At 43.1% G+C, this 24,679-nt stretch overlaps 1 protein-coding gene across 1 annotated transcript in view; it reads right to left on the bottom strand.

Annotated features, from left to right (window-relative positions):
- LOC126249390 (adhesion G protein-coupled receptor L4) overlaps window positions 1–24,679 on the bottom strand; it is a 346,296-nt gene that overhangs the window by 87,581 nt on the left and 234,036 nt on the right. The window lies entirely within an intron of this gene.

Genomic DNA, 24,679 nt, shown 5'->3' with positions numbered 1-24,679 from the left:
GATTCATATTGGGACCTTTTGGTGCCTGACTTGAGCGGGAACGACCGTTGGTTGGTCGTTCGGTCGGTCGTCTCATCAGACGACGTGTATTTGGTTTTCCGACCGCTTGGGACTTCTCTGTGTTTGTGTCCACTTGTAATTCGTCCTGTTGCTCCACAGTCACTGGTTGTAATATTGTTTGTGGAATTGTTTTCTGGGATCCGTGTGTATCTTGTGTGGTTTGAACGAGCTGTCTGCGTGCTGGATTAAGCAGTTGGTTAGGACGGGTAGCAGTGAGGTCCGCACAACGCCGGTACGAGGCACCACCGCTGCCGACACACGTGCACTGCTCGATCGAATTATGTGGTCGCCATGGAGGACGACCGCGTCGGGGACCCGAGTCACCTAGATAAAGTTGAAAGGATCGTTAAATCCGAGTAGCGAAACCTCCACCATTGTGTGTGTGTTCGTCCGTCGAAGTGACCTCATGCCATCCATCTATCTGTCAGTTGGCGGTTTTATACTCCGACGTTTCCCTTGCCCGACTTGATTGGCAACGACCTATGGCTGGTCGTTCGGTCTGTCATCTCAATGAACTACGTGTATCTGGTCTTTCGACCGTTTCTGTGTTCTTAAGCGTTCATGTCTACGTGCAGTTCGTTGCTGTACAGTGACTGTTTTAGCATTGTTTGAGTTGTTTGTCGAATTGTCTTTTGCGGTTCCATGTGCATCTAGTCAGATTTTTTGAATAGGCAGTTTGGTCTTAACCCTGTCTGCGTACTAGCAGTTGGTGGAGCCAACTAGTGTAATTAAATGCTTGTCATTTGACGATGCTAATTGTTATTCTATCGTGGTATTGGTTATCGCATCTTAGGTGGATTTTGCGAGTGTGTTGGTCGGAGTTTAAGCTGTCCCTAGTTTGAGTTGCCATCCCGTTAAGTGAGTATAACTCTTGGCTGCCTGTCGCACCGATTACGCAGCTGTAGGGACTTCTCAGGGCGATCCTTGGAGCACTGTCTGTGCATCACTCCCTTTTTATTTGGTCTGATTGTGTCAATTGTTTTAAATTAATATTTTGTTAAATTGTTCCTATTGCTTGTGGCCTTCAGCTGACAAATAATTTGAATTCTTCTTAATGTAGCTTGTGTTACAGTCAATTTCTTAAAATTGATAGTTTAAAAAATTGATTTTAGTATTTTCAACGTGTAATTGTCTTCCTCATTTGTTATTTAGGCTTTCAGCCTTTAATTGTTCTGAAGTATCGCTTGTGGCCTTCAGACTACAAATAATTTTGAATTCTTTCATAATAAGGCCTTCAGCCGTCAGCGTAGCTTGTGTTACAGTAATTTTTTTAAATGACTGTTTTTAAAAAATTATTTCCTTACTTAAAGTGTACGTGTTTACTGTGCAACCAACGATAACTGATTAGGTTCCGTCCACACCTTTTCCTGACTTCCCATGTTTCAATGACAGTCATTTCATAGGACTGATGCAAGCATAGCATGATTTCCAAAACGTAATCTGGTGTGAAGGGTGGGCGCTATACATCTCCAGAAAGCTATATAATGCGTATATCGCAAAGAATCAAAGTTATTTATATGGTGTAGAAGGTAACAGCTATATTATCTTAAAGTTTCTCGCCATAGTAAGGTACAAACCTTGCAGGGAGAATGTATGTGAGATATTGGAAATATATTTCCACACGAAAACTGCACTGCTTTAACATCCTAGTGTGATTAAGTTTAGAACCCTGTAACCTTAGGGATGTGTGTTTATATTCTACGATCATTTCTCTCTTCCGTTCATTGTCCGCTCGTGCGATTTACGGTTTAACTTCCGCGCATTTGCTATGAAAAAATTCTCTATCTGTCCATAGAGGGCTTCGTGCTAGTGGATATAGAACAGCTGGCTGTTTTCGTGCTGAAAATGTTAACACAATTATGCAGTGGGTTAATACTCTCGAAAAATGAGTTTCTTTCTCCATCATCGATATTTAGCATGTTTTTGATATTTATGAATCCATCTGAAAAAAAGTATAAACGTTTTTCATTCTCAAACATTATTGCAGTGTGGGTTCTGCATGTAACATCTCTGTTTTGGCTGGTATGTCCCGACATGATCAAAGCATCTCCTCCTGTACATCTCCATCAGTATGCTGAGGGCACTGCTTTCCTCGCCGTCTACCTACACTCCAGAAGCCCCAAAGATCCCTACAACTCCACCTCAATCAGTTTACCTCCTGGTGTAACCAATGGCTCCTGAAGATAAAACCCAGGCAGTAATTGTAGTACAAACAATCCACACCTTCTGTCTGCACGAATGACACCTCATCACTTATGACCATACCATCCAACTCACTAACACACTAAAGTACCTCGGACTAACCTTCAACCAGCAACTAATGTGGACACCCCATCCAACAGAAAGCCCACAATAGATTAAAACTACTAAAGCTCCTTACTGGCTGAACATGAGTACCACATCCCTCCACTATTCTTCACACATACAAATCCCTGATCTGTCCCATCCTTTGCTGTGCCAGTATTGTCTACATATCTGCACCACCCAAGTTCTATAAGTCCCTCCAAATCCTCAAACGCCATGCTTTCAACCTCACTTTCCGCATCTGCTTCACTTCCCCCACAAGGATCCTTTACCTACTCATCACATTCCCACCTCTCCTCACTCACATAAAACACGTCTGGATAATCTACACCACCCGCAAATTCGATTCCAACAGTCCTATTATGTCCCTTCTCCTACCCAATTCAAGGGTTCTGCCACGCCTCTACTTACACATGCCACCAACATTCCACCTACACACCATCCATATTCTCTCCCAAAGAAATTTCAATCCTCTCCCAGATCATGAACTCACTCACCCCCCCTCTCCACCCCCCCCCAGGGGCTCCCTCCTCCTCCTCTTCCCCCTCCTCTTCCCCCTCCAACACCTCCTCCTTGTCCCACTCCCTTTTCCTTTCAACTTCACAGAGCAAAGTGCCAGCTATCCTCTCTCCCTGTCTCCAACAGCCATCCCTATCTCACTGTCATTACCACCTCTTGCCCTTAGTTCCCATCCACATCATTCTCCACTCCCCCTCAGTAACTACTTTTCCTCTGACAAACTGCCTGTTGGCTTCTGTCTCAGATTCTTCGGCCGACATTCGCCTGATGATTTTTCTGATGTTCCACCAGCACGAGTGGCTGGCATTGTCAAAGTTTCACTCTCCAGGAGGGTGACCTAAAGCAGCTTATGTTCAGTGACAGAATACTAGGAGAGGAAAATCAGCACAATAGGTTAAGTGGAGGTACCTCAACTGAGCTATTTCCCACCAATTTTTTTCGATCAGTTTAATTAATATAGTCAATTAATTTGATATCAAAAGTGGCGTAGGATTTCTGGGAGGGATGAAGGCCAGCTGGGGATTTCCAAGAGAGGGAGTATCACAAAGAAAAGTACGCTCGTTCTCTCATTCAAAAGTGCGAGAAATTCAAAAAGTGTAATCGTATTGGTGGGGGAGGGGGAAGGGGTGGGAAGGTGTGCGGATTTCCGAGAGGAGATGGGGGTGATTAATTGATGAATTTAATTAGTTAGTCAATTAATATGATATTAAAATTGTGCTTGTATCAGTGAGGGGATTTCCCAGAGGGAGGGGGAGGAGGGGAGGATAGGCACATGTGGGGTGTTTCTCACAAGGATGGTTTATTCCCAGGGCGTCATAAATAAACTCCCCAGGGGGTTATAAATCAAAATCAATTAGCATAACAATAGGTTTGTCCCTGAATGTATCCTTGCCCTGAATGTACACAACCCATACAAACAAAATGCGCTCATGCCACACATGCCCTACTACTGTTGAGATGGTGATGGTGTATGTCCAAGCAGATGGAAACAGTGAAGAGGCAGCATGGCTATACCAAAACAAGTACCTTCACATACACCTACCACATTTAGGCCCTTTTGGGGTATTTGTGTGGTCATGGGTCATTTCAGTAGCCGAACATGCAGGGAGATGGCTATCTGTGTGTACACCAGATTTGGAGGACTGGGTTCTACAGTATATTGAGAAGAACCGTAGTACAAGCTCCAGGCAAGTGGCCGGCCAACATGGTGTAAGCCACAGTACGATTATGTGTATTCTGCATGACAGCTGCTATTAGTACTATCTCCTACAATGAGTGCAAGGATTATTATCAGTGGATTTCCCTCTCAAGGAAGCATTTTGTCGATGGTTTTTCCAACAGGCGATCACAATTATAGGATTTCTGTCATCAGTTCTCTTTACTGACGAAGCAACCTTAACCAGAACTGGCATTATCAATCTGTATAATGGGCTACAGACAATCCTTGGGGAATGGTTGAGGCTCTCATCAGCATCAGTGTATGGGTAGTGATTCTTGGGGCGACATACTTGGATCAGTTATTATTCCACAAAGCCTTGACGGAGGAATAGACCTGAACTTCGTGGGGAATGCACCGCCTGGGCTGCTTGAGAATGAAACTTTGGCAATACAACAGGTGCTGTGGTTTATGCCTACGGAGTGCCACCACACTTCCTGCATTACAGTTGATGATACCTCAACATCTTCCCTCGACGTTGTAAGGTAGCCTGCTAGACCACTGGACACAAACTCCCTGGATTGTTGCCTCTGGGGCACCTGAAAAGCGTTGCGTATGCTGAACCAATTCATTATGTACAGACTCTTCAGCAGTATGTTCTCGACGCCTGTGATGCTGTTCGGAGGGATACCAGAACGTGCGAAAGAGTGCAGCAATCCATGATGCGACGTATGAACGCATGCATTGCACCTCATGCAGCCACTTTGAACATTGGTTGTGTAATGTGACGTGGATGCGATGGAGCTCTGTAATGTGTTCCGGGATGATTTGTTGTCATTGCCCGCGAACTGTCTCTTTCCAGACGCGCGTTCATAGGACTTTTTTCCTCCATTAACAGTCAGGAATCCGACCCTGCAATTGCCGGTTTTTATTAATGTTCGCCCTGTGTATTAAACAACGTATATTAAAGATCTACAGCCCTTACCGTAAATTCCGATTCCTCCCTCTATATTATACTTTTTCCAAATTGCATGTGTGGTGTCACCCATATCCTATACGGGTGTTTCTGTAAGAGTGTGCAAGACTGTAACAGGTCATAGAGAATGCTCCACTTAACAATTTGAGGTAGGGAACCTGGGGTAGGAGAAGGCAGCTGAAGGGGATATGAAGGTAAACTTTTCTGCCACTTTGTTTACCAATAATGTTTTCCACCTTATTCACAACTAACATGCGCACAAGTTTACACATACTGTGCTGTTTATTTACATATAGGTTCTTTATATCCTGCAGGGAAACAAAGAGAATGACCCTGATTTTTAGGGAAACATGATGCAGGTTTTGTTTACTTTTTTCGTCCATAAGGTGACTCTGTTGTATTTACATTATCCGATGAAAGAACGTGCTATGAATGAACGACAGATCCGTTCATTACTCAGTGATATTCAGAGACGTAAACTACAATACGATGGAGCGGTACCAGTACAGTTTCACAGAACTCACTGACGTGCACCTTGTATATGTACACAATGCTGTCGCTTCTGAAAGGCTGTACAGGAAATGCTTTCCTAACAGGCATCATCCGTCACGAAGAGTGCTTATTTCTATCGACCGACGAATGTGGGAGAGTGGTTCATTGGAAAGAAGAGTTCAAATGGTCCAAATGGCTCTGAGCACTATGGGACTTAACATCCGAGGTCATCAGTCCCCTAGAACTTAGAACTACTTAAACCTAACTAACCTAAGGACATCACACACATCCATGCCCGAGGCAAGATTCTAACCTGCGACCGTAGCGGTCGCGCGGTTCCAGACTGAAGTGCCTAGAACCGCTCGGGCACTCCGGCCGGCTGGAAAGAAGAAAAGAGGAAACAGGCAAAATGAGGGCCACTCGCACACCCGATTTTGAAGAGGAGGAGCTGGAACGTGTTGCAGCGGACCATACTACGAGTACTAGTCGAATTGCGCGCGAAATGTGCGCTGCACATACTGGCATGTGGCGATTACTCCACGGACAACAATTACACCAATATCACCCACGACGAGTCCATGCAATGCTTGTGACTGACTTTGAAGCAAGGGTCGCACTGCGTCAGTGGTTGCCACAACAATGGACTGATCAACCAGATTTCCTCCAAATCTTGCTGTTCACTAAAGAGGTCTCATTTGATCGCGATGGTATTTCGAACCGCAGAATCAGCCACGAGTGGGATGAGGAAAACCCTCTCGCTGTAGTAGAGTCACACCAACAAGTACATTTTGCTGTGAAAATCTGGTCCGGCAATGTAGGCGAAAATCTCATTGGGCCATATCTTTTACCTGGCCATCTGAATGGCCACCTGTGCTTGAGATTCGTGCAAAGAGCTCTACCTGAGTTGTTGGAGAACGTACCCTTGGCTGTTCGTGAGAGCATGTGGATGCAATATGACGGTGCACCGCCTCACTTCAGTGGGATGTCGGCAACCATCTCAGTGCTGTATTTCCTGGTCGCTGGATTGGAATGGGAGGTCCTATTCCATGGCCTGCGAAGTCACCTGAGCTGAATCCCCTTGATTATTTCCTATGGGGATATATACAGTCATTTGTGCATGAGACCTCAGTGGATAAGGAGATGGGATTAGCTGCCAGAATTGTAGCTGCCTGTGATGTGATTCGAAACACAACAGCGATATTAGTCAGGGTGCGTCAGAATCTTGTTCGCCAATGTTAAATTTGCATTGAGGTTGACGGCCGTCACTTACTGCAAGTTTTGTAAAATCAATACAAATGGTACGTTCATTGTGTCAGTGATGGTATTTACAGATAACTAACGTAAATAAAAAAGTACACAGTAATGTGATTTTAGTCCTATTATCTTCTTACGCTGGCTTCTCCGACACCAGGTTCCCTACCTCAAATTGTTCAGTGGACATTCTCTACGTCCTGATAAATTTTTGCACGCTCTTACGGAAACACCCTGTATATCTAGTGCTTATGCTACAAATTTCTATAACTGCCTCTGTATGAATATAGATATCATAGATTCCTATTTTCTGTCTTTATCTTCTGCATAGTCTCTATTTTTTCTATATTTTTTATATTTTTATCCCTATTCCTTATATAAATATACAAGAATACTTGTGCTCTTATTGGTTACCTTAACAAGTTTCTATAGCATACAGTAAGTGTTGGCATCCCTCTGCTTTATATCTACTGCTTATATCACAAATATAGATTACTGCATCCGTATAACTACGGATATGCTGTAACCACGTTTTCCCACAGGTTACCCTTTTCCCATATTTTACCATTTGCCATATTTTTACACTTTTTCCATATTTTCATCTATATTCTGTGTGTAACTGTACAGGAATTTTTATGATCTTATTGCTTACCCTACAAAGGTTCATTAGCATCCCTGTACCAACACAGAGGGACTCTATGGAACGTCTGTAAAATCACTGCCGGCCGGAGTGGCCGTGCGGTTCTAGGCGCTACAGTCTGGAGCCGAGCGACCGCTACGGTCGCAGGTTCGAATCCTGCCTCGGGCATGGATGTGTGTGATGTCCTTAGGTTAGTTAGGTTTAATTAGTTCTAAGTTCTAGGCGACTGATGACTTCAGAAGTTAAGTCGCATAGTGATCAGAGCCATTTTGTAAAATCACTTGTTCTTCTTCATCTACATCTACATGACTACTCTGCAATTCACATTTAAGTGCTTGGCAGAGGGTTCATCGAACCACAATCATACTATCTCTCTACCATTCCACTCCCGAACAGCGCGCGGGAAAAACGAACACCTAAACCTTTCTGTTCGAGCTCTGATTTCGCTTATTTTATTTTTGATGATCATTCCTACCTATGTAGGTTGGGCTCAACAAAATATTTTCGCATTCGGAAGAGAAAGTTGGTGACTGAAATTTCGTAAATAGATCTCGCCGCGACGAAAAACGTCTTTGCTGTAATGACTTCCATCCCAATTCGCGTATCATATCTGCCACACTCTCTCCCCTATTACGTGATAATACAAAACGAGCTGCCCTTTTTTGCACCCTTTCGATGTCCTCCGTCAATCCCACCTGGTAAGGATCCCACACCGCTTAGCAATATTCTAACAGAGGACGAACGAGTGTAGTGTAAGCTGTCTCTTTAGTGGACTTGTTGCATCTTCTAAGTGTCCTGCCAATGAAACGCAACCTTTGGCTCGCCTTCCGCATAATATTATCTATGTGGTCTTTCCAACTAAAGTTGTTCGTAATTTTAACACCCAGGTACTTAGTGGAATTGACAGCCTTGAGAATTGTACTATTTATCGAGTAATCGAATTCCAGCGGATTTCTTTTGGAACTCATATGGATCACCTCACACTTTTCGTTATTTAGCGTCAACTGCCACCTGCCACACCATACAGCAATCTTTTCTAAATCGCTTTGCAACTGATACTGGTCTTCGGATGACCTTACTAGACGGTAAATTACAGCATCATCTGCGAACAAGCTAAGAGAACTGCTCAGATTGTCACCCAGGTCATTTATATAGATAAGGAACAGCAGAGGTCCCAGGACGCTTCCCTGGGGAACACCTGATATCACTTCAGTTTTACTCGATGATTTGCCGTCTATTACTACGAACTGCGACCTACCTGACAGGAAATCACGAATCCAGTCGCACAACTGAGACGATACCCCATAGGCCCGCAGCTTGATTAGAAGTCGCTTGTGAGGAACGGTGTCAAAAGCTTTCCGGAAATCTAGAAATACGGAATCATCTTGAGATCCCCTTCGTGCGAATAAAGAGCTAGCTGCGTTGCACAAGAACGATGTTTTCTGAAACCATGCTGATTACGTATCAATATATCGGTCCCTTCGAGGTGATTCATAATGTTTGAATGCAGTATATGCTCCAAAACCCTACTGCAAACCGACGTCAATGATATAGGTCTGTAGTTAGATGGATTACTCCTACTACCCTTCTTAAACACTGGTGCGACATGCGCAATTTTCCAATCTGTAGGTACAGATCTATCGGTGAGCGAGCGGTTGTATATGAGTGCTAAGTAGGGAGCTATTGTATCAGCGTAATCTGAAAGGAACCTGATCGGTATACAATCTGGACCTGAAGACTTGCCCGTATCAAGCGATTTGAGTTGCCTTGCAACCCCTAAATGACCGCTAAATGACCACTCAGAAAGAAAACCACTGTCAACACACAATGCTAACTGCCAAAGGTAACCGTCAGATATGCTAAAACACACACACACACACACACACACACACACACACACACACACACACACACACACACAAACGCGCACACACACACACATGGATTGTTGAGTCCAGATGTCTGACATACAGCTTTATACCTAATGAATATAACTGAATATCACTTATGACCACCTAAGAACAATGCCATCCACTTACATGTACTTTCTCGTATGTTAATAACACAGAATATGAGCGTGAGCAATGACACTTGGTAAGCAGCACTAGTTTTATTTATTGTAATGTGTTAGTTGTGCAGTAAACTATTTAGATGCGTCTTCTTCAAAAAGTGGAAGATTGTCAGTCAACATAATGTAAATAGTGAAAGGTATTTGTACACTGGATTGTTTATGCCACTGTTTTTATGCATTATGACATCACATATTAATAATGTAGGGATAATATAGACTTGGTATTTAGCAAACGGGTGTTTGTTGTTACATACTGCATTGCATAATTTATTAAACATTTAAGCATCTCGTGTTTACTTATGTGTTTTGAAGCACTGGTTGGGGGTTATGCTTTTTAGAGCTTACAGAAAACATCATGACATCTCTAAATTCCAGTAATTTAAACTTTCCAACAACTTTTATGTCGTGTTCTCCAATTCTAATTTTGTTTGCCAATGACGGTTCAGTTAGCATTGTTTCTGTTTTTTTCAGAAGATATTTTGAGGCCAAAACTCTGGGCTATTTCCTGTAATGATTGTATTTGTTGTTTAGTTTCTTGAATGTTGTCTTCCACTTTGCTGGACAAATTCTTCAAAATTTTCCACCATTTTTCAGAATATAACATGAAGTCATTTCATTCTGTAACTCAGCCGTTCCAGAATCACACTGCTGTTTCAAAGTGTCTTACGTCATAAATATTTACCGAGATTTTGCATAATATGCTGTGACACCATTAAAATACAGTATTTCCGCTATTACGACAACACACTTGTTTTAATACATACTCTGTGACATCATACACACTCTAGTAAAGTAGAGGTGACATAGATTTCATAAAATAATAGCAATTCAGCCACACAAAGCTGTGTCAAATTATCTAACGTTAATATTTATTGTCATCTCACACAATATTCCATTACGTCATTAATTTACATACATAATGTAATTTCAAATTGTCTTACCTCATAAACTATGGTAATATTTACCGCTATTTTCTAATTAGTAAAACTATGGTCTGGTACTCCTGTCACTACAGCATACAAACCTGGAATGACGAATCTCACGCAGTTGAAATAATACTAAAATTAATGTATTCCATATTATTATTATTATTTACAACAAATTCCGACACCCTGATACCAAAGAAACCTGATCCTCTCACTGCATTGCCAGACCTTCAGTGATATTGCCCAATACTTTATCTAGTAATAAATGCAAAAGGGAGGGGGGAGGCAAGCTGAATACTTATTGCTCCAGGAGAAGGGAGATGGAAGAAAATGGGGGCCGCTGGGGAGAGAGGTGTTTGGTGACCTTCATTTTCCCACCAGTTTATGTCACACAATTACCCAAGATGCATGAGCACTATGCAGCGGAATGTGTGCTGATATGGAACTTCCTGGCATATTATAACTGTGTGTCGGACCGGGACCCGAATTCGGGACCTTTGTCCTTCGCGAACAAGTGCTCTACCAACTGATCTAACCCAGCAAGACTCACGACCTGTCCTCACAATCTTACTTCAGCTAGTCCCTCGTCTCTTACCTTCCAAACTTCACAGAAGTTCTCCTGTTAAACCTGCGGGGCTAGCACTTCTGCAAGAAAGGATATTGCAGAGACGTGGCTTAGCCATAGGCAGAGGGAAGTTTTCAGAATGAAATTTTGGCTCTGTGGTGCTGATACGAAATCTTCTGGCAGATTAAAACTTTGTTCAGGACTGAGACTCGAACTCGAGACCTTTGCCCTTCGTGGTCAAATGCTCCGTCCTTACTATCTTACTTCCGCCAGTATGTCGTCTCCTACCCTCCAAACTTTACAGAAGTTTTGTCGTGAAACGTTCGGGGCTAGCACTTGTGTGAAGTTTGGAAGGTAGGAAAAGAGGCACTGGCGGAAGTAATACTGTGAGGACGGATAGTAAGTCGTGCTTGGATGCTCAGTCGGTAGAGCACTTGCCTGCGAAAGGTGAAGGTCCAGAGTTCGAGTCTCTGACCAGCACACAGTTTTAATGTCAGTAAGTTTCAGTTTCGGGATACACACTGACCTCGATTGTACCATATAAAAGTGTCCACAGATCACATAACCAGCATTGGGTTATGTCATGAACTCGAATGTACCACATACAGCGGCCTTATGTACGTGTGTAGGATGGAGTTTCTCTGGGGTGACCTTGAATGTAGATAGCCCCACTGCATCAGGTTTACATGACGATCAAAGTGACCTTGAGATAAGATCGTTATCGCAGCCAGAACTGACCTTCCTATCCTACTGACGTCGATGTCATCCGGCTGCAATACCGATACTTTATTGAATTCGGTATTCCTGTTTGACTGTCGAATGCATGTACTGCCTGCTTACTCACTGCATTGCTTCGAGACGTCTCTGGTAGGGCCTTTAGGTCACTCTTTCCTGTGAGTTGCAGGTAGTAGTACAGAGTTTCACACTGCCCCTACCCCTGTATCACTTGAGCTGAAGGTTGGAATCTCCTTATTTTATGCCTTCTGGATAGCACTCATCAGTGCACTTACTTTAGCATCAATATAGATTCCGGTAGCCAGCAGCAGTGTCCTTAATTCAGCTTCTACGTTTTTCCATGTCGCACTGAGTAGATTACGTTCTATCTCAGTGAGATGCTTCTGTTTTTTGCTAATACCAACGTCTGTTATTGAGCCATATATAGTGATATGAGAAATCATGATGTTCGCTCGTCTCTAAAAACGATTTGCTCATCCATATTCGGAAACTAGAGCTGTAGTTTTTCTATATAAACGTGTCATGCGAAATGCAAGCGCCCCTCTCAATCTATGCTATGGATGCAGAGCATAAACTCACAGTGCGGACGAGAAATACCACACACACGAATAAGACAGGTGGTTTAAACCATGATTTTTAGTGCACCAGACGTTTACTTCAGTTGCCAATATGTTTGGTTCAGCAGACGAGTATTTTTACACTGATGAAACAGCGTGGCGACTGAGAAACGAAGGAGGCGTCTGCAGGGCAGTATGTCTGAATCTGCACTGCATACTCTTCAGGGACATGTTTTCAGGTTGGCCACTATTGTAGCATGTCTGTTGCTACATACTAGACATCGAACCCATCTCTCGTATCGAATGTCAGTCTTTCGATGTTGTGCACAATTGTGCCATAATTTCCTCAGTCCATACTGTTTGTACCAACCTCGACACAGGGTGTATACTATCACCCTGACAGGTCATTCAGTACCTATCGGTCGCTCTGTCATCCTCTGCCAATACTGTCATTCCTGTGCGGTATAGCACATAGCTCTCCCAGCCATTACGTTCCCAAGACTTTGGAGCAGCTACTTATCAGTCAGACAGGTCCTCAAATGGCATCATCAGGCTGATTACACCCTGAGTCAGTTCTCCTTGGCACTGTCGGAAATTGAAACACAGGTCCTGTGCGTAACAGTCAGACCCGGTGACAACTTGCCTATGGAGGCGGGCATACGTGAGTATCATTCCAAATATTTCATAACCTGTTCTTAGTACTAAATACGTAGTTTTCGCCAAGCGACAGAACGTACAGAGGCGAGGAACGTGCTGTATTCGCAACACTCGTGACTGTTTTTACTACTGATATGTAGAATCAATTATGATTAATTTTAATGGAACACTTCAGTCTTTTGCTGGTACTCTATAGCTGGTGATAGGCTAGGAATAGTACAGTAACATAACGCGTGCAAACGTTTACAGCTAAACGTTTCTAAAAAATAAACTGGAATTGTGAGACGGAGATCTTGCGGCAGAAGGCCTGATTAGAATCATTTTCTTGTAAACACGGCCCTACAAGGCTATAAGCCGCCCTCCGTGCTTTGGAGGTAACGTCGCTACTTTCCACAGCAAAGAGCGCTTTCTATCCCAGTATCAGGCAGAAGCATAGGTGTTACATGCTCTCTCTCTCTCTCTCTCTCTCTCTCTCTCTCTCTCTGTGTGTGTGTGTGTGTGTCTACAAAATAAGCACATAAGGAAACGAACTGATCTAATTAATACAACGTTAAAGCCCGATGAAATAAGAGTGAAGATGCAAGGTTAACGGTCTGGCAGATAAACATGTTTTTAAGTAAAGAGCGTGCTTGTTATTCACGTAGTCCTCTTTGATATCAATGCACTTTGTCAAACGCTGCCACAGCGTGTAGAGAACACCCCTTAAGTGATATTCTGAAAGGTCTGCAAAACATCCTCTTCATTGAATTGAAAACGTTTTCAGTTGCAAATTTCTTTAAATACGGATATAATTGGAACTCAGAGGCTGGGTGCGATTACATGTAGTACCTAAAATGCCTCAGTTTACCACTGCTGAAGTAAGTTTGTGGGCAGATGTACTATCCCGATAAAAGATGCCTTTTCCTTACATTCAGGCCTCTCTCGCATTTTTTGCATCTTGTTGGCCCAGAAGGCCGGTACTGTATTCTCTATTTTTGCTTTACGCTTTTCAACACACCCAATAAGAACATTTCCTTTAGAAGCCCAGAAAACGTTAGTTATAGGCTGGTGAACGAAATCGATCTTTCCTTTCCTGAAGTATGACCACGGCTTCCATATACTGTTTTACTGTTGTTTCGTTTCTGTTGGACCCACGTATCCACAACAACAAATAAACGCCTAAAAGCAGTTGAATTCTTTACAAAATGATCCAAGTATTTGCTTCCGCATTTTCTTTTGGTCAACATTAAATACAACACACACGTAGCAATAATTAAATCTCCATGTAAAAGTTACTGTTAACTTACTTCAGACGTTTTTATGTTTTCAGTTAACTCGTACAACTTAATCGCCGATCGTCTAGCACTGCAGTGTCCTCTTCCGAGATTTATTTCATCGGTAGCTGCAGTTTCAGGACGCGTTTGACGTACACCACAAGTTTCAGTACATACGCCCATTTAATAACTGTCCAACGTATAAGGGCAGATATCTTACAAACCTACTACAAATTTAGATGAATTTGTTTTCGCGACGGACCGTTCAAAACAAATACACTCCTGGAAATTGAAATAAGAACACCGTGAATTCATTGTCCCAGGAAGGGGAAACTTTATTGACACATTCCTGGGGTCAGATACATCACATGATCACACTGACAGAACCACAGGCACATAGACACAGGCAACAGAGCATGCACAATGTCGGCACTAGTACAGTGTATATCCACCTTTCGAAGCAATGCAGGCTGCTATTCTCCCATGGAGACGATCGTAGAGATGCTGGATGTAGTCCTGTGGAACGGCTTGCCATGCCATTTCCACCTAGCGCGTCAGTTGGACCAGCGTTCGTGCTGGACGTGGAGACCGCGTGAGACGACGCTTCATCCAGTCCCAAACATGCTCAATGGGGGACAGATCCGGAGATCTTGCTGGCCAGGGTAGTTGACTTACACCTTCTAGAGCACGTTGGGTGGCACGGGATACATGCGGACGTGCATTGTCCTGTTGGAACAGCAAGTTCCCTTGCCGGTCTAGGAATGGTAGAACGATGGGTTCGATGACGGTTTGGATGTACCGTGCACTATTCAGTGTCCCCTCGACGATCACCAGTGGTGTACGGCCAGTGTAGGAGATCGCTCCCCACACCATGATGCCGGGTGTTGGCCCTGTGTGCCTCGGTCGTATGCAGTCCTGATTGTGGCGCTCACCTGCACGGCGCCAAACACGTATACGACCATCATTGGCACCAAGGCAGAAGTGACTCTCATCGCTGAAGACGACACGTCTCCATTCGTCCCTCCATTCACGCCTGTCGCGACACCACTGGAGGCGGGCTGCACGATGTTGGGGCGTGAGCGGAAGACGGCCTAACGGTGTGCGGGACCGTAGCCCAGCTTCATGGAGACGGTTGCGAATGGTCCTCGCCGATACCCCAGGAGCAACAGTGTCCCTAATTTGCTGGGAAGTGGCGGTGCAGTCCCCTACGGCACTGCGTAGGATCCTACGGTCTTGGAGTGCATCCGTGCGTCGCTGCGGTCCGGTCCCAGGTCGACGGGCACGTGCACCTTCCGCCGACCACTGGCGACAACATCGATGTACTGTGGAGACCTCACGCCCCACGTGTTGAGCAATTCGGCGGTACGTCCACCCGGCCTCCCGCATGCCCACTATACGCCCTCGCTCAAAGTCCGTCAACTGCACGTACGGTTCACGTCCACGCTGTCGCGGCATGCTACCAGTGTTAAAGACTGCGATGGAGCTCCGTATGCCACGGCAAACTGGCTGACACTGACGGCGGCGGTGCACAAATGCTGCGCAGCTAGCGCCATTCGACGGCCAACACCGCGGTTCCTGGTGTGTCCGCTGTGCCGTGCGTGTGATCATTGCTTGTACAGCCCTCTCGCAGTGTCCGGAGCAAGTATGGTGGGTCGGACACACCGGTGTCAATGTGTTCTTTTTTCCATTTCCAGGAGTGTAGTTCCACGAGGTCATTATATGCCATATGGACAAAACACTTCGCTATATCACGTTACCAGCTGACTTACGTTATTATGCAACCTGAGCCAACATAATGAAAACGAAACATATTGATGTTAACGCCCTCTGAGTGCCAGGCCGAGAAGATTCCCTCTTGCCTTAGTATAAGCCAGCTGAGTATCCATAAATGATGACATATTTGTTTGGGCCGTCACAAAATGATAGTTAAAAAGGATAAATAGTTCTCCTAGTACATTTGTTACTGACAATTCTTGCAACTTGCAAATAATTTACGTTACGTTTAAGGACTCGAAAAATTACTACAGTTCAAGTTTCAGGTCCTAATAGTTTGAATAGCGTTGACAGAAGGTGGGTCTAAAATGTTCAGTGAATGGTAGTATGAAGAAAAGAGTGAAGAACATATAGAAAACATCTTTACACTTTCGAAGTAATCTCAATGACCACAAATGCTTTTGGCAATACAGCATTTATAAAGCTACTGGAGGCTGTCAGTGAAAGCTTATGTTCAATTTGATTGAAACATTAGAATCACATACTTTTAGATGTAGTAGAAAGATGACGCACGCAGCTGTTGACTGCGACCGTGACCGTTGCTTACCCTACTTTGAATCGAGCTGTTAGCACTAGATTTCATCGACTGTGATGGTGATTTGTTGGTAAGATGAAAATTAGTCAAACGCGTCAATGAAATCTGCAACAGTTTTGATCCCTATACCCTTGAAGTCATCTTCCTGTTTGTGCGGCTAAAAAAGGAACAGATTTCTTTACTTTCGCATATCTTTGTGAGCGATGACCATAATAACATCATTAATAATCCTTAATTCCTCAGATACCGGTCTCAGAAGTGTTAAATCTGTTATAGCATCTGTGATACTTGACCGTTGTTTTCCCCTGTTATGTTTATCGTTGGTCGGTCTCGGACTTACACATAATGAGAAGCTTACTTGCCGTGGCTATACTGTTTAAAGTACTGCAAACATTTTTTACGCCCACGGCCTCCGCCGCTTACACTTGAACACGCATCGCATGCGTTTCGATCGCTGATTTTTTTGCAATTTGTAGCAAGGAATTCTGTTTATGCACTGTCACATTAAGAAAAACGACCAATAACTTCATGAGATTAATTTCATTAAAAAATTCTATGGTTAATATGCATTTGTGGAGACGTGTCAGGGACGTGGATAAACATAATGTCTTTATTTCGTCTGAAACTTGCATGCCCTATGGATATAGTTGGTGTAACAAACGTATGAGCTGCAAATTGTTCAAATCCCTTGAAAAAAATGCGTTACGTATGGCCGCGTCTAGGGACCAGCGCCTAGATGTGGAGAACGGAGTCCCCTTGCATGTTTGCTCTAGGTTTACACATCATTTGTTCTGATACTATCACGTGATGCTCAGATATGTTGACAAAAATTTTTGTTTTAATGACCAGGATACAAAACTGAGGTATAATTTCAGTATTAAACTTATAAATAGCAAAGAGGCTTTACCGCCAACTGCCTTGCCGCAGTCTTAACACCGGTTCCCGCCATATTAGCGAAGTTAGGCGCTGTTGGGCTTGGCTAGCACTTGGATGTGTCACCGTTCTGGTTTGCCGAGTGCTGTTGACAAGGGGGGTACTCAACCCTTGTGAGGCCAACTGAGGAGCTATCTGACTGAGAAGTAGCAGCTCTGGTTACGGAAACTGACAACGGCCGGGAGAGCATTGCGCTGAGCGCATGCCCCTCCATACCCACATCCAGTGACGTCTGTGAACAGAGGATAATACGGCGGTTGGTCGGTACCGGTGGGTCTTACGAGGCCTGTTCGAGTGGCGAGAGAGGAGAGACAAATTTTATGACGATTACTGGATAATGTAGTTTGGACTATTTGCTAATCAGGGATCCTGTGGCAAACAATGCTATTAGCTAGAATAATTCAGCCTTGCCATATAAGCACCCAGTGGAGATACGAAGAGCAATAAGTAAGTGGATATGAGGTGTAGTTTTAATTTAATTTCATATAAATAATTTGTAATGCACATTTTCAAGGAGATCAGTGCTGTATTACACCGCAATTTATGTAGCTAACAACAAAGACGGTGGCCTAAAAATATAAAATGCATCTCTCAAGGCTTTAAGACTTCGTAACTATAAGTCTAAGAAGCTGACCTTGCCTAGGGTATTGAACGACTCACAGGTGGCGGATAGAGAACGTTCCACCAGGTATGGTGGGCAGCTGCGAATACAAAATAAGCAGTCCCAGACCAGGGCAAAATAAAACCAAATCCACTTTACGAGTATCTTGTAGCAAGCGACAAAGTGGTCAGCGTCTGTTCACCAGTGGTGCAGCTGAAATTTATATTATGGAACTAACGCTTCCAGTCTTAACACTCTAATGAGTCTACTCAACCCCATGTGATTCCAGGTACAATCCTCATGGAGAATTTTGATAATCACAGTATTACCCCAGGTGGTCAATCCGCCTCCAGTAATACTGACGCAACTGGTCCTTAGGAGTCTAGGGCGGCCAGGTTAAAATGCAGTGTGATTCAGTAGAGGAAGTCGGAGTACTCTGGCCATCTTAAAGCCAAAACAAATACACTTTTTGCAACACTTAACATACAAACACTTTTGCAACGAGGTAAAATTCATAAATTGGGAGCTATATTAAAACAACAGAAGATTCAAATTTTGGCACTTCAAGAAACACGAATGACGGATAATAACACCATGGATTTCGGTAATTATCGTCCTTTTAAAAGCAAAACAGATAAAAGAATACTTAATAATACACCACATCTGGGAGTTCCTTTGCAGTTTTCAAAACTATTTTAAATTCAATAACGGGGGTAAAACTCGTTAATAATAGACTAGTGGCAATTTCCCTTAAATGCCCAAATAAGGCATACACTTTAATTAATGCCCATATGCCAGTCAATCAGGATAACCGTAAAAGAATCTGAAGAAGTTAATGAAGCTTGGGAAACATTAGAAAGCATCATCTTGAAAATTCCCTCAAACTATGTTAAAATTTTAATGCTCAATTAGGTAAAGAGAAAAAATGTAAGAGAACGGTAAATGGATTTCCTGCTCATAAATGGACAAACCAAAATGACCAAAGACTTGTTGAAAGGTGCAAAAGTTTTAACCTTAAAATCATGTCAACATATTTTAAAAAGAACCTTTCTGAACAAAAATGTTGGCGGGCACCCAATACATTTATTTGGGATTTTCAAATCGATCATGTAGTAATTTCATACCCTAACTACAAAGAAATTTTAAGTGTCCAAGTCAGGAAAAGGGCTAATATAGATTCTGTCCGTTATTTAATGCGAACAGAAGTAAAACTTCAACCTCAAAAACTCTTCAAAGCAAAAAAGATTATCCTAAAATTTGACACTGCTAAAATAACCCCAACACTAACGAGCGACCTTACCAGAAAACAATCGAACCATTGTAAAAGCCTAAAAGAAAAGTTCATCACAACAGCACAAAATTTAATTCCTCTTCGAAAGAAACAAAAACACCCTTGGTGAAGGACGGATTGTGAAACAGCAGTTAAGTCTAGACATGAGGCATTCAAAAATTGGAGTAGTAACAAAACTGAAAATACGTACAACATTTTTCTAACTGTAAGAGAAGAAACATCTAAATTAATCCGACAGACTACAAGAACAGTAAGAGAAGAAACATCTAAATTAATCCGACAGACTAAAAGAAACTACGAAAATGCCCAATTTTTGGAAAAAGCAAAAGACTTCCGAAGAGACAATACAAGAAACTTTCATAAAACATTCAAAACGAAACTAACTACACTCATGCTGATATATGGTGAAACGACGCTCTGTTGGGCGGTTTGCGGATTTAAACCACCTCGGGGTATAACCATGCGGTGCATTTGACCTGCGGTCGTCGCACGGTGGCGCGGGCAGCAGTGCACGTATGCAGAGATGTGTTGGTGCATGTCAGAGTACGGTGCAGCGAGTAAGTGCGCAGACGTTTTCAGACGTGCTAATGGTGACTGTGTGTTGAAAATGGCTCAAAGAACACATACTGAGGACGTTATGAGGGGTAGAATATAGGGCGACTGGAGGCTGGTCAAACATAGCAGGTTGTAGCACGGAACCTCCGTGTGCCACAAAGTGTGATCTCAGGATTATGGCAACGATTCCAGCAGACAGGAAACGTGTCCAGAGGCTACAGTACGGGACGTCCACAGTGTACAACACCACAAGAAGACCGATATCTCACCATCAGTGGCCGCAGACGGCCACGGAGTTCTGCAGGGAGCCTTGCTCGGGACCTTACAGCAGCCACTGGAACAGTTGTCTCCAGACACACGGTCTACAGACGACTGGAAAGAGATGGCTTATTCGCCCGGAGACCTGAAAGGTGCATTGCACTGACCCCTGGTCACAGGAGTGCTCGTAATGCCTGGTGTCAGGAACACAGTGCATGGTCATTGGAATAGTGGTCTCAGGTTATGTTCACGGACGAGTCCAGGTGTTGTCTGAACAGTGATTCTTGCCGGGTTTTCATCTGGTGTGAACCAAGAACCAGATAACAACCCCTTAATGTCCTTGAAAGGGACCTGTATGGAGGTCGTGGTTTGATGGTGTAGGGTGGGATTATGATTGGTGCACGTACACCCATGCATGTCTTTGACAGGGGAACCGTAAGAGGTCAGGTGTATCGGGACGTCATTTTGCACCAGTATGTCCACCTTTTCAGGGGTGCAGTGGATCCCACCTTCCTCCTGATGGATGATAACGCATGGCCCCACCGAGTTGCAATCGTGGAGGAGTACCTTGAAACAGAAGATTTCAGGTGAATGGAATGGCCTGCCTGTTCTCCAGACCTAAACCCCATCGAGCACGTCTGGGATGCTCTCGGTCAACGTATCGCTGCACGTCTTCAAACCACTAGGACACTTCAGGAGCTCCGACAGGCACTGGTGCAAGAATGGGAGGCTATACCCCAGCAGCTGCTCGACCACCTGATCCAGAGTATGCCAACCCGTTGTGCGGCCTGTGTACGTGTGCATGGTGATCATATCCCACATTGATGTCGGAGTACATGCGCAGGAAACAGTGGCGTTTTGTAGCACATGTGTTTCAGGACTGTGTTCTCAACTTATCACCAATACCGTGGACTTACAGATTTGTGTCGTGTGTGTTCCCTATGTGCCTATGCCATTAGCGCCAGTTTTGTGTAATGCCACGTTGTGTGGCACCACATTCTGCAGTTATCTTTAATTTATGAGCAAGAGTGTAGTTACCAACTTCAAAGTCTTTGCTTCAAAAATGAAAATGGCTGTTTGGCTCTTAACAATCAGGATAATTGTAAGGTTCTTGCTAATTATTTTGAAAAACCATTTACTTTACAGTACCAGCGAATAAATTCCAACCACAGCAAAATAATAACATCAACCCTAAATCTACAGAACTTGACGAAATGGAAATAATTAAACAAATTAGGAGACTTAAAAAACAATAAAGCAACTGGAAAAGGCGGTATAATTACTGAACTGCTAAAATCAGCTGGCCCTAACACTATAAAAGAGATCACTCAACTAATAGGACATATCTGGCAAACTGAGAAAATACCTGAGGACTGGAAAACTGCCCTAATTCATGCATTGCATAAAAAAGGGAATAGAACTGATGTTAATAATTACCGAGGAATCTCTCTTCTCCCGGTCACATACAGAACTCTTGTTTACTTCATTGAGAACAAGAATAGTCAGAACCTAAAATTGGCGAATCACAAGCAGGCCTTAGACCAAACATATCATGCACAGAACAAATTCTTTACATCTACATCTACATCTACATGATTACTCTGCAATTCAAATATAAGTGCTTGGCAGAGGGCTCATCGAACAACAATCATACTATCTCTCTTCCATTCCACTCCCGAACAGCGCGCGGGAAAGACGAACACCTAAACCTTTCTGTTAGAGCTCTGATTTCGCTTATTTTATTTTTGATGATCATTCCTACCTATGTAGGTTGGGCTCAACAAAATATTTTCGCATTCGGAAGAGAAAGTTGGTGACTGAAATTTCGTAAATAGATCTCGCCGCGACGAAAAACGTCTTTGCTTTAATGACTTCCATCCCAAATCGCGTATCATATCTGCCACACTCTCTCCCCTATTACGTGATAATACAAAACGAGCTGCCCTTTTTTGCACCCTTTCGATGTCCTCCGTCAATCCCACCTGGTAAGGATCCCACACCGCTTAGCAATATTCTAACAGAGGACGAACGAGTGTAGTGTAAGCTGTCTCTTTAGTGGACTTGTTGCATCTTCTAAGTGTCCTGCCAATGAAATGTAACCTTTGGCTCGCCTTCCGCATAATATTATCTATGTGGTCTTTCCAACTAAAGTTGTTCGTAATTTTAACACCCAGGTACTTAGTGGAATTGACAGCCTTGAGAATTGTACTATTTATCGAGTAATCGAATTCCAGCGGATTTCTTTTGGAACTCATATGGATCACCTCACACTTTTCGTTATTTAGCGTCAACTGCCACCTGCCACACCATACAGCAATCTTTTCTAAATCGCTTTGCAACTGATACTGGTCTTCGGATGACCTTACTAGACGGTAAATTACAGCAACATCTGCGAACAAGCTAAGAGAACTACTCAGATTGTCACCCAGGACATTTATATAGATCAGGAACAGCAGAGGTCCCAGGACGCTTCCCTGGGGAACACCTGATATCACTTCAGTTTTACTCGATGATTTGCCGTCTATTACTACGAACTGCGACCTTCCTGACAGGAAATCACGAATCCAAACCTACTTAAAACTAATCCTTAGGCACCAAAGGATTCCTGATAACAATATTGTATGTACGTTTGTGGATTTTTAAGAAGGTCTACGACTCAGTTGATCGTGAATCTCTTTTTCAGATTTTAAGGGAGCAAAGGCTAGATAATAAAACTCTAACACTGATTAAGGAAACGTCAACTGACACTAGCTCTAAAGTTAATTTCACGGGAAAACTTCTGAACCATTTGATATAAAGACTAGTGTTACACAGGGAGGTGGACTCTCCCCATTACTGTTTAACTGTGTTTTGGAAATGGCGATTACAGAATGGCGACAATAAAAGTCGAGCCAAAATATAGACAGATAAATCAAGCAAGTTAGGCAGAAGTAATATTAAAATAGGTTGCCTCGCCTTTGCAAATGATCTGGCAGTTTTAAGTAGGGATAGTCCCACAGCCCAAAAACAAATTGAAAATCTTAAAGAAATTGCGGAAAAAGTAGGCATGCAAATATCTTTCGAAAAAACGGAATATATAACATGCAACAAACAGGCATCAACGTTTTTGAACACAAAATATGGAAAAACAAACAAGATTTCTCAGCTTAAATACTTGGGGGAAATCATAGAAGAAAACGGTCTGCAAAATGCTGTAAACGAAGACAGCTGTCAAAAAATGGCAGCTGCATTCAGATTAACACAAAATATTTATAATAAACATGACTTTCTAAATTCAGTTAACTTAGGTAATACAGCACTGGAATCAAACCTGAATGTTTTTATGGAGCAGAAACTTTAATTTTAAATATGAAGAAGTATATTGAAGAAATAAAAAAAAAAGAAAAAAAGAAAAGAAAAGAAAGAAAGATTATTAGGAAAATATTAGGTCCCAGAATTACTGATGGAGGAACTTATAGGCTGAGAAGTAAACAAGAAATAGAAGAATACACAGACATACATGGCGACAGGAGAAAACGAGGAGTTAAATTTTATGGGCACATTAAACGAATGGCAACCACTCGGTTGACAAAACAAATAGCAGAACTCTACGAAAACAGAAGTAAGGCCAATACTCAGCCAATTAAATGGATCTTTGCGATTGAGGAGGATCTTGAAGTAGCCGGTGAACTCAGACAGACGATACAGACAGAAAAACATTCAGGCAAAAGATATTTGTTTGGAAAGTTGCACGGAGTGAAATCAGAAAACGGACTGGAACACCATGCTCTGACGAAAGAAAGAGACTTCATTCTGAACATTGCCATTTTCCTTGACTTTCGGAAGGCGTTCGATACAGTTCCGCACTGTCGCCAGATACACAAAGTAAGAGCCTACGGAATATCAGCTCAAGTGTGTGGCTGGATTGAAGAGTTTTTAGCAAACAGAACACAGCATGTTGTTCTCAATGGAGAGACGTCTACAGACAAAGTACCCTCTGGCGTGCCACAGGGGAGTGTTATGGGACCATTGCTTTTCACAATATATATAAATGACCTAATAGATAGTGTCGGTAGTTCCATGCGGCTTTTCGCGGATGATGCTGTAGTATACAGAGAAGTTGCAGCATTAGCAAATTGCAGCGAAATGCAGGAAGATCTGCAGCGGATAGGCACTTGGTACAGCGTGTGGCAACTGACCCTTAATATAGACGAATGTAATGTATTGCGAATACATAGAAAGAAGGATCCTTTACTGTATGGTTATATGATAGCGGAACAAACACTTGTAGCAGTTTCTTCTGTAAAATATCTGGGAGTATGCGTGCGGAACGATTTGAAGTGGAATGATCATATAAAATTAATTGTTGGTAAGGCGGGTGCCAGGTTGAGATTCATTGGGAGAGTCCTTAGAAAATGTAGTCCATCAACAAAGGAGGTGGCTTACAAAACACTAGTTCGACCTATACTTCAGTATTGCTCATCAGCGTGGAATCCGTACCAGGTCGGGTTGACAGAGGAGATAGAGAAGATCCAAAGAAGAGCGGTGCGTTTCGTCACAGGGTTATTTGGTAAGCGTGATAGCGTTACGGA

The sequence above is a fragment of the Schistocerca nitens genome, chromosome 3, assembly GCF_023898315.1.
Source record: "Schistocerca nitens isolate TAMUIC-IGC-003100 chromosome 3, iqSchNite1.1, whole genome shotgun sequence".
Taxonomy (NCBI): Eukaryota; Metazoa; Arthropoda; class Insecta; order Orthoptera; family Acrididae; genus Schistocerca; species Schistocerca nitens.
This window is presented reverse-complemented; position numbering and strand designations above follow the sequence as displayed.